Genomic DNA, 12,967 nt, shown 5'->3' on the forward strand with positions numbered 1-12,967 from the left:
ATGAGTAACTAAAATATAAAAGAATCATGTGACGTGACAGGGATTATGTGTTTAGCCTTCGGTCCTTGAAGGTAGTGGATAAGTTCACTAGGTTGGTATGGTTGTTGCTTATTTGGGCTATGATGGCCATGTTTGATTAACACTTGTGCATACTGACTTGACTTGCATTCATCACTCCACATCTCGTCTAAATTATGAAAGAGGATATATATTCTTGGCGTTGAATTGATAATATCCATTACATTCATTAATGATATTATTGGCATATGATGATGAGATACGAGAAAGGGGCCTTAGAGGCTAGATATTGGATATGGTACATGGACGGAGTAATGATGATGTTATAGCCTATCGGCCGGTACCCGATGTGATATAGGAGATCTAGTATTCCGGGTGGGTATATAGACCTCATGAGTCCTCCATGGTTCGCGTGAACCTACTGAAGGATTGTGTGTATACCAGTGTATATGGTAATTGCACTGTATATATTTCATTGCATTTCATACCATTTTTACTTGATTGACTCTTGGTCATGCCATGCTTGTCTAGATCATTGAAAATGTTGAATCTTTATGACTATAATTGGAAAGGATTAAGCTTTACGATTGTAACTGAGAAAAGACTAAGCTTTATGAACTAATTGAAGTCGATGGTTTAATCTTAACTGATTAAGTGTATATAAATTGTGTAACTTATCACTAACAAAGCAACTGAGGTAGTATCACGTGCCGGTTCATCGCTATAGTATAGGGTCGGTCAATGATTAGCCAAAATACACAGCGCACCCGTTACTCACGGCTATACGTTTTTGCATCTTTTATGTGCAAGTTCAAATCTGGGTATAACAGTAGAGGTCAAGATTATGTTAATCACTAAGGCATACTTTGGAGTTTAAGGTGAGCTGATGATGGTCCAACAAAGATCGAACTACTTTCCTATCTTTATTTTCTGTCTTTCTTCATTTCGAACAGTGTTATGTGGTAGCTCTTGTACTTATGACTTTTAGGTTCTGGGAAGCTATTTGACATAGACTTGTTCATATTCAAGTTATTAAGACATATTTAGTACTTAGGTTGTTTTCTTTTAAATTCCCACTTAAATTTATAGTTTGAGGCTTGCTTTTCATTTGGGGTTCGCCTACTGGTTCGGGTAGGTGCCTTCGCGATATAATTGGATTTTGGGTCGTGACCCAATTGAAGATCCCTCATGTGATTAGGGCAATTTCCCCGAATTTGTCGTGTAGTTGAGGACGATTCTATCACATCCTAGATTAGTCTCCAGGCATCAAAGTCTTGAGAGATAGTAAAGTCTTCCATTCTTGATTTCCACCATTGATAGTGTTTTCCGTCAAAGTATGGTGGTTTCTTGATTGATTCGCCTCTTTGAAACATAAGATGTGCAACCATATTTCAAGGTACTAGCCTTTTTACAAAGGTCTAGCTCTGATACCATATGTTAGGATCGGGCTACTCTTATGCGCTCTAATAATCAAATTCTTAGAGCTGTTTATGTAAGAAGGTAATGTAGCGGAATACAAATCAACACAAGACTTTCACGTGGAAACCTCCTTGCTCAAGGGAGTAAAAAACTAGACCTATCTTTCCTACAGAATTTCCCAAAACCTTCAGTAAATCAGGAGCCTTAAATGGTTACGATAACCGAATGACCTGCTTCCTGAATAGTCCGCCTAAATCACAATCTCAACCATCAAACACTTATTACACAATACTTGCAATGGTAAATAGAAGAAACCACAACAGAACCTACCCTAGACAAACTAAAGAACTTGACAATAATTTTTGGTAAGCTTAGGTTCTTCGTCGTCGTGTAGTTGGCTCTTTTGAGACTAAGTTTTCACTACGCTCACTTAAGTCTCTCATTGGAATGTTGTGGTTTGTGGTAGAGGTTAAGCTCTAAATCTTCTTCATATTGTGTATATAAAGTAGTGGTTTCTGCCTTGAATAATTAAAATCAAATTGTACTAAAAAACCAAACCTTGTTTGACTTGAATCTTCCTTTCTTTCTTTGTATGCGCGTCGGCTTCCTTGTCCTACTACAATGCTAATTTTCATGTTGATAAACTTATGGTATTTTTAGAATATTACCCTAACTTGAAATCCAACTCTTCATCGAATAGGAATAATTCAATATTCTGTCTTCTCCAATGTCAACATTAAAAAGCTTCCAGTCTCTAGTTGCGTAATAAGGATTAGTTCCTTTGAGCAGTTCCTTTGTTGATATGACCGCTTCACTGAAACCTTTGGAGATATGTTTGAATGTTTGGTTCTTCAAATGAATCCTTCTTGTATCTCCCTTGATTGTCTTTGGGTACGTTGTTTGACAAATCATCAAAACTTCAATGTAAGCTCATAATTATTGAGTCAGCAGCTACTCAACAAAATATTTATGTGTGAGATAATTTTAAAAACATTTTAATGAGAAATTTTAATGACTCGACTAGTCCAGAATAGCGACATCAGATGCGATCCATTAAGGGGATTAAAGCGCTCCCTATCACGAAGTTCTTCGTTGGTAACACTCGAAATCAAAGACCTTTAGTTGAAGGGTGGAGGGATTGCAACCATCCTATTGTACCCATTGGTGATTTTAAGCACAAGATTCAAATAACAATAATAGGAGATCCAAAGTAAATGGATTTGCTGATGAGATAATACTCTCATCTCAATGAGGAAAAAAATTAATAACAAATATGACCGACTAAAATTGTTTTTTGGATTTATTACTTGCGATCAATACGTGACGTAAATTGGTATCATACTTTTAGATAAGGGAAAAGGGTCAAAATGCCCCCGACATATTCGAAAAGATTTAAATTTGTCATCCTTCCACCTATTGGACCCCTATTTCCCTCGACAGTTAAAAACTCTCATCCTTTTAATGAAAATTCTGATAGCATACGTTGAGATTTTAATTAAATAGATAATAGTAATCTATTGGTCAACGTAGATATTATCCAAAAATAAGCTGACCCGTATGAATTTATTTGTTCAAATTTGTTGGCCCTGAATTTCCAAGAATCTGTCGCTGTTAAAGGATGAAAAAAGTCAGTTGGACCTAGATCTAGAATCGATTATAGCTTGTTTGCAACAGTTTAACAAAAAAATACAACTTCAAACGAAGAAGGTATTGTTGTATTTGAATTCATTTAGCCGTAAAAAATGAAGTACCAAAAAAACTGGTATGAACAAATGGTTTCTAGTTATTTTGGGTTAACCCGGATGGCTCAGATTATTTATGGTTGGGACCACATGGGCCGATAAATTTGTGCCGCCTATTTAATTATTATCAAATCCCCACACGTGTCTTCTCAAAATCCAAGGGGCATTTTTAACCCCAAAATTAATGTTAAGGACAATTGCAGTCCAATTGGTGGAAGGAAGGACATTTATAACCCAGAAAATAACGTTAAGGGCAATTATGATCTAATAGATGGAAGACTATTGAATTTAAGTTATTTTAATACACTAGGGCAAGACACCTATCCATTCAAACCGGTTTTATATTAACCAAGCTAAACAATGATTACTCATTTAACAACAAGAGAACAAAGTAAATCATGCCATAAATGCTGAAATAAGTGCGGAAGTTCTAACTATTACAATCCCCAAAATCCGAAAGTCATCGTACAGGACTCTAAGCTAAAAACATGTCTAAGAATCTGAAGTCTAACAAGTAAGTAATCCATAATGTCCAAAGTACGAAAAGACATCATAGCAAGAAGATCTTCGGGCGGCCTGGCATGGGAAGAAGCTCACCCAAAATCTGTCAACAAATATCCTCCACGCTAGATGTGAGGACGAGCAACGGTCTCTATATCAAAATCTGCACTCAAAGAATGCAACAAGGTAGTATCGGTACAAACACTATGTACCGGTAGATATCATAGGCCGACTAAGATTAGTATCATGCATATTTCGTAAAATCAATAGAATAAAACAAGCCAGTCAACAGTCATGAATATCAATAAATCACAACAAGTCAACCAAGAACAATCACAATCAAATCACCAAGATGTCAAGCATCACAATCACGTAAGTCACAACGGAAATAAATTTACCACAATAACCTCACTCGTTGTACATACATGCTAACTTGATGTCTTAGCTAAGTATCCATGACCTACAGGGGACCCATGGTGTCCATGTACCATTCGTTCCGGATCCACTCCTCGGACCCGAGCACAAACCTCCGCCCTGGAACGAACCTCGATCGCGGGACATATCAAAGTACCTCTCATTTCGGAACGATCCTCGGACCACGAGCCCATAATCTAGGTCACATGAGTGCCTTTCCATACCTCTTACCGAACAGTGTTTCTTACCTTTCCAATATCAATAATCAACTCATCATTTCATGTCACAATACCCTTGAGAAGATTATATTAGCTTCTCATCACAACACATCCACTGTAGATTTAATCACACAGGAATAATGGCACGGAGCCTACACAATCAATCAATCACATTCACATAGGAATTTAACCACACAATACCATGCATGAAAACTAGACATGCTTTCTCCTAAGGAGATCACCAAACATACAATCAACTAACCAAAGTCTAACTTAAGTAAACCGTAACCTACCTCAAAGTAGAGCTGGAACACGCAGGTTACTCTGCTACAACCTTTCCTTTCCTCAAAGCCTCAATACGTTCACGGTCTAAAAATAGAAGGCTCAATGAGTCACATTGCTCAATTTACAAACACCAAAGCAAGAATACCCTTCCCTTTCCCCATTCTAAGGGTGGATGATTTTCTAGGTGATAAACAACCTATCAAGGCCCCTAGTATTCATTTACCATCAATTTATACAACATTCTATCAAACATTCCCATTACAAACAGTTTTCTATGGCAAAGACACCATTTTTATAGAACCCTAGGTCTCAAATCACTTAGTTTACTATTCTAAATGTTCAATTTATGACAAATAGCAACTAATCAATCCATTTAAATGATAAATAAGCGATAATAACCCCAACCCATCAAGTTTAGAAGGTTTATTGACATTCTAGGGTTTCTACTTCACTTTCACCATTAAAGACCCATGAAGATGATTACAATAATGAAGGGAAGGGAATAATAGAATGAAAAGCAATGGAACTTACCTCTCAAGGTTATCTTGCCCTAGCTTGAAAATTCTCTCTAGGTGCTTGTTGGGAAGTGTGTTGGTGTTTTGTGAAAAGAAAAAATAAAACTGAGTATATAAAATTCGGGTTACTGTTTTACGTCGACCGCTACAGCGGTCATCACGCCGCTGCAGCGGTCCCGCTATAGCGATCAAGTGACCGCTATAGCGGCCCCCAAAAATCGCTTGTGACGCTATGGTGGTCCATCCCCCGCTATAGCGGTACGCCATAGCGGTACATTGCCATCGCCGCAAATGGGCCACCAAGGAAAATGGATGGCGGCGCCACCCATCGCCACGTTACCGCCGCAGTGGTACTCCCACCGCTGTGCGGCCCATTTTGGGCAGTGAGCTCGATTTTGTCTAGCTTTTCCCCCAATCACCCCACATTTCATCCAAGGCCTCAAAAACACAACACAAAACATGCACACATACAAAAAGACGCCCCACGAATCCACCCGCGGCCTCGGAATTCCCAACGGAGTCCTAATTTCCCATAACGACCGGAAGGGTCATTACACCAGATACCAATTAAAACACCGTTCGTCCCCGAACGGACAAGGGTGAGAAAACTAGGGAGGAGTTACCTGACTCGGCGAAAAGCTGAGGGTATTTGCTACGCATATCGGACTCTGTCTCCCAAGTAGCTTCTTCCACTGGTCGATTCTTCCATTGAACTTTCACAGAAGCTATTTCCTTGGACCTCAACTTGCGAACATCCCTGTCTAAGATAGCAACGGGCTCTTCCTCATACGACAAATTTTCATCTAACAAAATCGAATCCCAACGGATGATATAGGAACCATCGCCGTGGTACCTCTTTAACATCGACACATGGAACACCGGATGAACGCCTGATAAACCCGGAGGTAAAGCCAACTTGTAAGCCACCTCTCCCACACGTTTGAGAATCTCAAACGGACCAATGAACCTCGGGCTAAGCTTGCCCTTCTTCCCAAACCTCATCACACCCTTCATGGGTGAGACCTTCAACAACACTTGCTCTCCTTCCTCAAACTCAAGATCTCGGACCTTGCGGTCCGCATACTCCTTCTGCCTATTCTGCGCTACCAAAAGCTTGGCTTGAATCACCTTCACCTTCTCTAAGGACTCTCTCAGAAGGTCAGTACCCCACGGTCTCACCTCGAATGCATCAAACCATCCAATAGGAGACCTACACCTCCTTCCATACAATGCCTCAAATGGGGCCATATCAATACTCGAGTGATAGCTATTATTGTAAGCAAATTCGGCTAAGGGCAAGAACCGATCCCAATGCCCACCGAAATCTATCACACACGCACGAAGCATATCCTCAAGAACTTGAATAGTCCGCTCAGACTGCCCGTCAATCTGAGGATGGAAGGTTGTGCTAAGATCTAACCTCGTACCCAACTCCTCATGCAAACACTCCCAAAACCTGGATGTGAACGTGGTGCCCCTGTCGGACACGATGGAGATAGGAACCCCGTGGAGTCTAAGCACCTCCCGAATGTAAACCTTAGCCAATTTTTCCGCATCATAAGTTATCTTCACCAGAATAAAGTGGGCAGACTTAGTTAACCTATCAACAATAACCCAGATAGAGTCAAACTTCCCTAGCGTCTTCGGAAGACCCACCACGAAATCCATGGCTATTCTTTCCCACTTCCACTCAGGAATGGGCATCCTCTGCAATGTACCCCCAGGTTTCTGATGTTCATACTTCACCTGTTGGCAATTCAGACACTGAGCAACGAACTCTACTATATCACGCTTCATCCTAGTCCACCAGTAATGTTGCCTCAAATCACGATACATCTTAGTGGCACCAGGATGGATAGAATACCTCGAACTATGAGCCTCTGTCAGAATGGTCTTAATCAAGTCGCCCACACGTGGCACACACACTCGCTCTTTGATCCGCAGGACGCCATCCTTATCAATCACGGTCTCTTTGGCCTCACCACGCAACACCTTATCACGTATTTTACATAGCTTAGCATCTTCAAACTGCTTAGCTTTAATCTGCTCTAAAAATGATGACCGAGCCTCAACACAAGCCAACACCTTGCCTGTGTTAGAAATATCCAGTCTCATAAAACTGTTAGCCAGAGTCTGCACCTCTCTAGCCAACGGACGCTCAGAAGAGATCAAACGAGCCAGACTTCCCATACTAGCCGACTTCCTGCTCAATGCGTCAGCTACTACATTAGCCTTACCAGGGTGATACAAAATGGTGATGTCATAGTCTTTCAGCAGTTCCATCCATCTCCGCTGTCTAGAGTTCAGATCTTTCTGAGTGAACACATGCTGCAAACTGCGATGGTCTGTGTACACCTCACAATGGACACCATACAAGTAGTGCCTCCAGATTTTCAACACAAACACCACCGCTGCCAACTCTAGATCATGAGTAGGATAGTTCTTCTCATGCACCTTCAACTGAGAAGCATAAGCAATCACCTTCTTTTCCCCGCATCAAAATAAAGACCCAAACCAGAACGTAAAACATCACAGTAAATAACAAAATCCTTGCCCTCCGCGGCAATGCTAGAATCGGTGTTGTGGTCAACAATGTTTTGAGCTTTTGAAAGCTCTCCTCACACTCGTCGGACCACTGAAACGGTACCTCTTTCTGAGTCAAACGGGTCATATGAGAAGCAATAGAGGCAAACCCTTTCACAAACCGACGATAGTAGCTAGCCAGACCCACAAAACTACGGATCTCGATCACTGATGTGGGCCTAGCCCATTCCTTGACTGCCTGAATTTTCTGAGGATCCACCATAATACCCTCTTTCGAAATAACATGCCCCAAGAAAGACACAAAAGACAACCAGAATTCACACTTGGAGAATTTAGCATACAATTCCTTCTCTCGCAATATTCCAAGAGCAATTCTGAAATGTTTGTCATGCTCATCCTTACTCCTAGAGTACACCAGGATATCATCAATGAACACTATTACGAAGGAGTCTCAATAAGGCTTAAACACACTATTCATCAAATCCATAAACGCAGCTGGGGCATTTGTAAGCCCGAAAGACATAACCAAGAACTCATAGTGCCCATACCTGGTCCAAAAAGCGATTTTAGGAACATCCTCTGCCCGAATTTTCAACTAATGGTACCCTGATCTCAAGTCGATTTTAGAGAACATAGAAGCTCCCTATAATTGGTCAAACAAGTCATCAATACGAGGAATGGGATACTTATTTCGAATCGTTACCTTGTTCAGCTATCGGTAATCAATGCACATACGCATAGACCCCTCTTTCTTCTTAACAAACAACACAAGAGCACCCCACGGAGAGGCACTCGGGCGAATAAACCCTTTACTCAGAAGATCTTGCAACTGCTCTTTCAATTCCCTGAGTTCTGCTGGTGCCATCCTATAAGGTGGGATGGAGATAGGACGAGTCCCTGGGTCTAAGTCAATTCTGAAGTCAATATCACGATCCGGTGGCATACTGTGCAAGTCCGCGGGAACACATCCGCAAACTCGCGTACCACCGGAACCGAATCAAGGGATGGAGTATCCGCACCGGTATCACGGATATGTGCCGTATAAGCTAAACAACCCTTCTCTACTTCTTCTACTAGCTTCCTAGCACGAACAAAGGATATTACTTTCTTAGGGAGGGGACTAAGGTTACCCTTCCACTCGAGTCTGGGTGCCCCGGGCATGGCTAGTGTAACAGTCTTAGAATGGCAATCAAGTATAGCATAATGCGGGGACAACCAACTCATACCCAAAATAACATCGAAGTCTACCATGTCTAAGATCATCAAATCTGCCCAAGTACTATACCCCATAAAAGAAATTGCACACGAAGGGTAGACGCTATCCACTACCATAGAATCCCCAACAGGAGTAGACATAAAAATAGGGGTATCAAGAGTATCACACATCGTATCCCGACCCATATTAAAATAGGTAGATACATAGGAAAAAGTAGAACCAGGATCAAACAAAACAAAAGCGATACGGTCATAAACGGAGATAGTACCTGTGATAACTGCATCGGAGGCCTCGCCCTCGAGGTCTACTCGGGAAGGCGTACAAATGACCGCGCCCCCCCCTCGCCCTCGTGAACCACCGCGATTACCATTACCGGTCCCCGAGCCCCGCCCCTGCCGGCCGTCCGTCCGCCTCTACCGCCCGAGGACCGCCTTGGTTGGGGCCGGGCACCACCCCTACCCGCGGTGTGGCCGCCCCGTCCTGTAAGTGAGCGATCCTTACCCCTCTATCTAGTGTAAACGGAGCTCGAGGAGCCTGATACTGAGTCCCCTGCCCACTCTGTCTAAGTCTGGGGCAATATCTCTTAATATGCCCTATCTCACCACACTCGAAGCAAGCACGGTCCAGCGTAGGCCGCTGAACAGATGCCGATGAAGCAGTGTAGCCCCCATGCTGACCGGAAGCCTGATAATTTGCCCCTGATGGGCCCCCAACTGACACCTGCATCGCGGACTGAACCGGACGCCCTGAATATACCTGCGAACTCTGACCCCTCGAGAAGGAGTTACTGAACATCCCACCCTTACGGGCCTTCTTCTCAACTTGCCTTGTATAACTCTCATGCCTAATCCCCTCAACGATACGGACATGCTCCACTATCTCCTGAAATGAAGCCCCAAAGTGGCTACAAGTCAAGAGCCGATAACCGAAGTCCGTGTTCAACCCCTTCACGAACCGCCGTATCCTCCCCCCTTCAGTGGGCAGCAACGGAAGAGCATAACAAGAAAGAGAGTGAAAACGGGACTCATACATAACAACAGATGAGTTTCCCTGACCAATAGTAGCGAAATCATCCTTCCTTCGATCCCTCAGAGTACGGGGAACGTACTTGTCCAGAAACACAAAGTAAAATTTAACCCAAGTCAACGGAGGAGACCCAGCTGGCCTACACTCCACATAAGCCCTCCACCAAAGCTTGGCATCACCCAAGAACTGGAAGGTCACAAACTCTACCCCGTACTTATCCACGGCCCCCATCTTATGGAGCCTCTCATGACAATCGATGATGAACTCATATGCGTCCTCCGACTCAGTACCATAAAACACAGGAGGCTTCATTTTAGTGAACCTCCAAAATAGATCATGTTCTTCGCCAGTCATCACTGGCCTCGGGAAGGCCTCAAAACCTAGAACCTCATCCAAGCAAGGTGCCACCGCTGCTGCATGCTGAACCCTCGGAGCCCGTGCTCTATCCAGATCTGGGGCCGCTACCCCTGCGCCCCTACCTGCTGGACCCGCTGGTATAGCTCCGGCCTGTGCTAACCCATGCAACCAATTCAGCACCTGTGCCATCGCATCTGGTATACCCTGAGCAGCTGCAGCTCCTGGTGGAACTGGTACTGCTGCTGGCTGGGCTGGTACGGCTGCATCTCCCGCTGCCTCATTAGGAACCACCGAGGCACGGGTCAACCACCGGGACGCCGCCCGACCGGGGCCGCCCCTCTGCGCCTCCTCTGCCTCCACCTCTACCTCTAGCTGCTGCCGCGCGTGTTCTTCCTATCTGCGAGAGAATGAAGATAGTCAGATACCAATTTGAATCAGTACCAATTGGAATCAAGTAGCACGAAAGAAGAAAGAAAAGGGAGTTTTCCTAGTGTCCGGCAGCCTCTCGAAGATAAGTACAGACGTCTCTCCGTACCGATCTACAAGACTCTGCTAGACATGTCCTTGTACGATGAGATCGACGAACCTAAAGCTCTGATACCAACTTTGTCACGACCCAACCCGCCATGACTGGCACCCATCTAAATCCTAGTGGGCGAACCAACATACAAGACACCTATCCATTCAATTCCGATTTTATATTAACCAAGCTAAACAAATATTACTCATTTAACAACACAAAAACAAGGTAAATCATGCCATAAATACTGAAATAAGTGCAGAAGTTCTAACTATTACAATCCCCAAAATTTGAAAGTCATAGTACAAGACTCTGAGCTAAAAACATGTCTAAGAATCTGAAGTCTAACAATTTAGTAATCCATAATGTCCAGAGTACGAAAAACATCATAGCAAGAAAATCTTCGGGCGGCCTGACATGAGAATAAGCTCACCCAAAATCTACAACAAATATCCTCCACGCTAGATGTGAGGACGAGCAATGGTCTCTATATCAAAATCTGCACTCAAAGAATGTGGCAAGGTAGTATCAGTACAAACACTATGTACCGGTAGATATCATAGGCCGACTAAGATTAGTATCATGCATATTTCATAAAATCAATAGAATAAAACAAGCCGGTCAACGATATGAATATCAATAAATCACAACAAGTCAACCAAGAACAATCACAATCAAATCACCAAGATGTCAAGCATCACAAACACGTAAGTCACAACGGAAATAAATTTACCACAATAACCTCACTCGTGTACATACATGCTAGCCGATGTCTTAGCTCGTATCCATGACTGCAGGACCCATGGTGTCCATGTACCACTCCGTTCCGATCCACTCCTCGACCCGAGCACAAACCTCCGCCCGGAACGAACCTCGATCGCGGGACATATCAAAGTACCTCTCATTTTCGGAACGATCCTCGGACCACGAGCCCATAATCTAGGTCACATGAGTGCCTTTCCATACCTCTTACTTAAATAGTGTTTCTTACCTTTCCAATATCAACAATCAACTCATCATTTCATGTCACAATACCCTTGAGAAGATTATATTAGCTTCTCATCACAACACATCCACTATAGATTTAATCACACAGGAATAATGGCACGGAGCCTACACAATCAATCAATCACATTCACGTAGGAATTTAACCACACAATACCATGCATGAAAACTAGACATGCTTTCTCCTAAGGAGATCACCAAACATACAATCAACTAACCAAAGTCTAACTTAAGTAAACCGTAACCTACCTCAAAGTAGAGCTGGAACACGCAGGTTACTCTGCTATAGCCTTTCCTTTCCTCAAAGCCTCAATATGTTCACGGTCTAAAAATAGAAGGCTCAATGAGTCACATTGCTCAATTTACAAACACCAAAGCAAGAATACCCTTCCCTTCCCCCATTCTAAGGGTGGATGATTTTCTAGGTGATAAACAACCTATCAAGGCCCCTAGTATTCATTTACCATTAATTTATACAGCATTCTATCAACCATTCCCATTACAAACAGTTTTCTATGGCAAAGACACCATATTTATAGAACCCTAGGCCTCAAATAACTTAGTTTACGATTCTAAATGTTCAATTTATGACAAATAGCAACTAATCAATCCATTTAAATGATAAATAAGCAATAATAACCCCCAACCCATCAAGTTTAGAAGGTTTATTGACATTCTAGGGTTTCTACTTCACTTTCACCATTAAAGACCCATGAAGATGATTACAATAATGAAGGGGAAGGGAATGATAGAATGAAAAGCAATGGAACTTACCTTTCAAGGTTATCTTGCCCTAGCTTGAAAATTCTCTCTAGGTGCTTGTTGGGAAGTGTGCTGGTGTTTTGTGAGAAGAGAAAATAAAACTGAGTATATAAAATTTGGGCTACTGTTTTACGTTGACCGCTACAGCGATCATCACGTCGTTGCAGCGGTACCGCTATAGCGGTCAAGTGACCGCTATAGCGGCCCACCACAAAATCGCTGTGACCGCTATGGCGGTCCATCTACCGCTATAGCGGTACCGCCATAGCGGTACATTGCCCGCTACAGCGGCCACCAAGGAAAATGGATGGCCGCTGGCAGCGGTACCTCCGCAGCTGTATTCCTACCGCTACAGTGGCTCATTTTGGGCAGTGAGCTCGATTTTGTCTAGTTTTTCCCCATATCACCCCACATTTCATCCAAGA

Source organism: Lycium ferocissimum, chromosome 9 (assembly GCF_029784015.1).
Source record: "Lycium ferocissimum isolate CSIRO_LF1 chromosome 9, AGI_CSIRO_Lferr_CH_V1, whole genome shotgun sequence".
NCBI classification, from domain to species: domain Eukaryota; kingdom Viridiplantae; phylum Streptophyta; class Magnoliopsida; order Solanales; family Solanaceae; genus Lycium; species Lycium ferocissimum.